The sequence below is a fragment of the Ctenopharyngodon idella genome, chromosome 19 (genome assembly GCF_019924925.1).
Source record: "Ctenopharyngodon idella isolate HZGC_01 chromosome 19, HZGC01, whole genome shotgun sequence".
Lineage (NCBI taxonomy): Eukaryota > Metazoa > Chordata > Actinopteri > Cypriniformes > Xenocyprididae > Ctenopharyngodon > Ctenopharyngodon idella.
In genome coordinates this window covers 8,277,402-8,283,403 of record NC_067238.1, presented here as the reverse complement: position 1 = coordinate 8,283,403, position 6,002 = coordinate 8,277,402, and positions in this window count along the sequence as shown.

Here is a 6,002-nt window from a genome sequence, read left to right as displayed (position 1 = left end):
TCAGACGCAGCTCTTATACGAGGAATGCAGTTAATGTATCCTACCGCACGCCAAAAACTAGGGCGCAGCAGCAGCTCGTCCAGTATGAAGCTAAGCGTTAGTATTATATGTGTACGTTAACATGTGATAATCAATAATTACTGTATCATATTCACAGTACCTTGTCTGGGGTCTGGATGTTTTTAAGTCGACACCGGGAATATAGTATGCGCGGAGTAATATAGCAGCTACAGGAAGGGCGAGGTGCGTCCATTAGGTTGGAATGTGGGTGTTTTGAATGGGATGTAGGGAGCAGCTATACAAAGGTAACATTTGTATTATTAGGGATGCAGGAAACGCTGCTCCTGCTGCAGGATGGTTAACATACACAGTTACACGTTTTTTTTTTTTGTTTTTTTTTTGTATTTTAACTAAATAGCTTGATACATTTTTGTACAGGTTTATCTTTTATAATGTGAGAATTCATAGGACCTAACGGGCACTGAATCTGGTAGGTTTTGCTCATGCAATGGACCTTCATCTTCTAGCCCTTCAGGTTGTCACTGTATATTTTTTGTGGTTAATAAAACTGTAATTTAACTGGAATATGACAAGTCAGTTCTAAAAAACAAAAAACAATGATCTTTTCACTTCTGCAAAATCTGCTGTTTGTTTTGACAATTTTTTTTTTCCTTTTGTGATTTTACTTAATCAAAATAATGTGATTTACTGTTTACAAACTATCACTAACCTGGAAAATAGCACAACATACACAAATAAAGACAAAAAGCAAGCACAAATGCTGTAAATATTTTATATAAATTTTTTATTGTAACAATCAAAAATAAAAATAAAATTCAAGTCTATCTGAAATTCATGTATCATGTTTAAACATCGACAAATTAAAACATGTCAGATGATTTGAATCGATTGGTGTACAATAAGGAAGACATACAGCAGTAGTTTCCAGATGAGGCATAAACAAATGTATTAAATCAGATAATAATTGAGACATAGATTTAAACAGCAGCTTGGGCTGCAGGTTTTCTGCAGATGTTGGGTTGTGTGTGTGTGTGTGTGTGTGTGTGTGTGAGATCCTCATTCATGTCAGTTCATTCAACATGCAGAGGTAAAAAAAAAAGAAAAATAAGCAATCATTTGTTAAGCACTTTGGCCAAGTGAGCATACATTTATCTTAATATAAATGTTAAACATTAATTATCTACAGGTGAAGTAGAGAACAAACACATTTAACAGCAAAAAAGTTTTTAATCATTTTAATGGGATGATACAAACTTCACAAATAGCACCAACCAGTGTTTACATTCAGGAATGATGCAATTTACCAGATCACACTGTTTTAGATGCTACACTTAATTTGTGTTAGGAACATTCTTCAATTGTGTAACAAAACACATTGAAAAGTTGTAACAAAACATCTAGAAAATATCATCAGTTTATTAATTAAAGCCTATTTGACATCCCAAATAGGTGTTTGTAAGTACTTGTGTGTGTTTCCATATCACCCTCCAATGGTAATTGTGTGTGCACATTTTGGGCAGTGGCCACACTAAGTGCTTCTGAATGGTGGGAGTGTCCTTAACAAATTTAAGTGCTTTACGCCTTTCATCATGCCAACCTTCATGGCCCACACCAAAACAGGATATCTTATGTTCATGGGCACTTTAAAAACAAAAATGATATGTTATGACTGGGGGGAAAAAAGAAAAGTCAAGTAAATCATTTCACTTTGAAATTAAAATCACTACCACCAGTTTTTTTTTTCAAACAGAAAAATATATTTTTGTTATGATCCTGTTATGTAATAAAATGTAAATTAAATACATGCAGTTTTATAAAAAAAAAAAAAAAAGGAAAAGAAAATAATAAACAGAAATCTAACCATTTGTCTTTTATTTAGCTGTTTTGTCTTTTGGCAAGAGGTACACCTCACTTTGAGTTCATGCTGAGAGTACCAGGTGTGAGGTAGTCAACCAAAACTCAGACAGTCATATTTTAATAACCTCCTCCTGTTCCTTATTTTCCTAACACACCGTTCCCCAGTACAGACTCCCCCCATGGCCTGCAGAATCTGTCTGTCATGTCCGTCTTACTTTCACAAGCAGATTTAAAACAATACCTTAAAAATATTGATTTTGTTACATCTTACAATTTTGCTTTGAGCATTTATAGGGATTTTTTTTGTTGTATATTGGAGTGGATCTGTTGCCTTCTAGCATTAAATAATTTTTTTTTTTTTTTTTTTAGCATCAATCGTTTTAGCATTAAACTACAATTATAAAATTAATTCTGGTGTTTGAAAAGGATTAAAAAAACCTAATCAAACATATACATTTAAATGTGAACTGTAAATCTAAACAGAATAACTGTCATAAAATGCCATGACAAATAATAACCCAAGATTCATTTTAATTTTTAGATTAAAAATTATAATTGCTGCAAACATATTTATTTTATATGGTGACAATCAAACTGTAAAAATAGATTATTTGTTTGTCTTAAATTAAAGAATTAAAAATATTTAAAATGTTTTCTATGATGGCTTGTTAGAGAAATATTGAACAAAAAGTATAATCAAAAGTCTGATATTTTTGTTATCTTTATTCTCATCACATTCTTTTTTATAAATTACAGTCTCATGTCGACACTGTGTATCCTGAGGAAATCAGTGAGACTGAGGCCTTTGTACTGAAGATTAGCAAGCACAGATTGATTGCAGATGGTATACAATAAAAGGAGAGAAATGATCTATATTGATGCCATGTTAGTTTCTCCGTATATCACATTTACATTTACACTGTAAATGCCACAAAGTCGAAGGAAGGCTTCTTGAGTCATCTTAATATAGACTCCATATCTTATTCTGCTTTCACAGAACTGCGTTTGTCTTTCACCTTTTTGGAGGGATCTTCTTAAAAACCAGAGCACACCTTAAACCTAGCAGAAAATCAATCAACTCTCATCTCCTTGCCTTATAAGTGTGTGTGTGTGTAAACAGCTGAACATGTAACAAATCGGCAGCCTTGTAATACGGCTTCGACAATCCTGTGCTTCAATAAATAAATTCTCATGTGCGGTTGGTTCAAACATTATTCATGTAATATTATGTCATCTGCACACTTGTTAACATAACGTATGAACAAATAAATGCAGCTTGGATTAAAAACCTCTCATATTTTCTCTTTTTTGGCATGTATTCTCCCACCAAGCACAGATTCCTGATGGAAGTGCACTATACTCAATGCATTCCCACTTATTTCATTTATAGACTGCTTTACTATTGTTCATTTCTCCTCTCATCCTCTCCAATGATCTAATCCTCTCCTTCTGCTCATGCTCAGTTTGCAGACATTCACATACTCATACACACATTTGTTTTTCTATCATGATGGGGACTTTCCATTGATTTCTATTGTTTTTATATTGAGCTGTACTTTTAACTAAATTGAATCCTCACATTAACCTTACCGCATTTGTAAAATTTTAATTAAAACATGCTTTAATTTGTTTATTAAGCTGTTTTTCTTGTGAGAAACACTGGCTGGTAAAATGACCACAATGTAAGTAATTTCAGGTTTTACTACCACCGGTTCCATTTAAGCCACAAGGCAGGCAAAATCTGACCCATCTGAAAATATCCTTTCAATAACAGTGATAATGAAAATGCATAAACACTGAAAATAATCATTCAAAGTGCTCTATTTATATACTCTGTCTTATAAAATCCATTTCATTACATCACATGCACTGTCAGGATCGGTTATCATCATCCATGTCCAGCTATTTTGCCATCTTAGTTTCTACAGTATATATTGCATTCCAAAAACATTCCACATCTGTTGAAATTTTCACTGTCATCCTTCGAACAATGTGATGAGCCTGAATAATATATCTTCATCGTTGATTTCTACTCCAAACCCACAGTAGAAAACATTAGCATAGTCTAATGTATTTAAGCAAAATCTTACCCATAGTAACACGCAACTTCCTCCACTCCTGATGGATCAGATTTGCACATTAACCCAGATATTCACCTGAAGTATATATTAAAAAAGAAAGTTTCTATCTGAATGACTTTACAGTATTTGACCAAAAAAAAAAACGAGAATTTGAGAGTGACGGAGATCGTATTCTTTCACCATTCGCATCCATTTCTGGGTTCATCTCTTGTTTCTCCTGGGATAGAAGGGGCATATGCGCACTCCAGGAGGGGTGGGTTGGCGGGGGTGGCACCCTGAAATTTTAAGCCTAGTTTTCTAAGCTCTTTTTGTGGGGAAAAGACGCCGCAATCTGGGCCTCTTCTCCCCAGGAGCCATTAGGCATGGTTTGGTGGCCAGCATGAAAAGAGTATGAGGACTTGGCACAAAAGGAAAAACCGTTTTGCTATTTTTTTTTTTTGTAAAAGAGGGCTTTGGATATATATTTCTTGTGCTTTTCGGCAAATGACGCAACCCTGGAGTTTTGTTAATGCGTGAGATGAGAAGTGAGGGGGCTCGGTTGGCATTGCAGCTCTTCAAATGAACAGCGGGATGTTTGGCCAGAAAAAGGATGTAGGATTATGCTTGGATAAGGAGTCTGGAACCTGTATCTACATTATTTCTATTCAGCAGTCTCTTTCCATTGTGTTTATTGCTTATTCTCTATCCATATTTTGCTTACAAACAAATGTGCACTCTTACCTAGACTACATTCATGATATTATAGGCCCCTTAGGGGCTTGTTCACACAGAGAGAGCTCTTGCATTTAAAAACGTAAGATGGAGCACAGCGGAAATTTAAAATGTGTTCTTAGAGGTGCTCATGCGCGAAACACTGAGAAAGCAGAGCAACGGTTAAAATGTCTGTCTAGTGGATGTTTACATGAAAACAACATTAAAAAATATGCAAAAATGCCTATTGTGTGAATTGTCTGTTTGGGGCAATTTTTTGTTGTTGTAAAAATGCACCATGCCACACAATAGTATTCAACTGCAGAGCCGCAGCATTGATAAATGGCACATTTTTCTTTTAAAGAGATAATTTTTATTTTAGGGTGAACCAAGTCATAAATCATTTACTCACACTGGTGTTGTTCTAATGCCATATGTCCTTCTTTCTATTATAGACCACAAAAGGAGAATTTTTTAAATGTCCCGTTTGAGCTTGTCTATATAATGGCAGTGAATAGTGACCAGAATCAAGCTTTTTAAAAAAAGACACAAAAGTATCACAAAATGATTCCATGCAACATGTGCTGTATTCCAAGTGTTCTGGAGGTATACGATAGGGTTTGGTGAAAAACAAACCAAAATTTAATGTAGACTATTTAACGAAATTCTTGACCTTGGCTGTTGGTCATCTCTGCACGGCGCCTCAGTTTACTCCGTCTCCCCCATAAAAAGAACATAAGGTGTGAGAAAATCAAGATTAACAAAAATGTGAAATGAAATACAATGTACCTTCTTCTCTGGGGTGAATATATCCGTTGTGTTCGTTGTAACAAGAAGTTATCACGTTCACATCTGTCAACTGTTATTCTGACTGTCATCAGGCAAACAGAGTTCCGGTCCGGTGATATCTGACTTAGTGAAGAAACTACGCAGGTCCTTTTTTTTTTTTTTTTTTTTCGGGGGGTCCTTTTTTTTTTTTTTTGTATTTCATGTTGTGTTTTTGTAAATCTTGATTTCTCACAATTTGTGTGCTTTTTCTGGCTAAGATGGAGTGAACTGAGGTGCTAATAGTCTCAGCCATGCATAGAAGACCAATGGCAAAGGTCAAGAATTTTGTTAAATAATACATACAATTTCAGTTTGTTTTTCACTAAACTCTATCGTATACCTCCAAAACACTTGGAATATAAAGCACGTGTCACATGGGATCATTCTGTGATACTTTTGCGTCTTTTTAAAAAGCTTGAAGCTGGTCACTATTCACTGCCATTATATGGACGAGCATGAGTGGGACATTTTTAAATGGTCCATTAAAGGGATAGTTCCCCAAAAATGAAAATTCTGTTATCATTT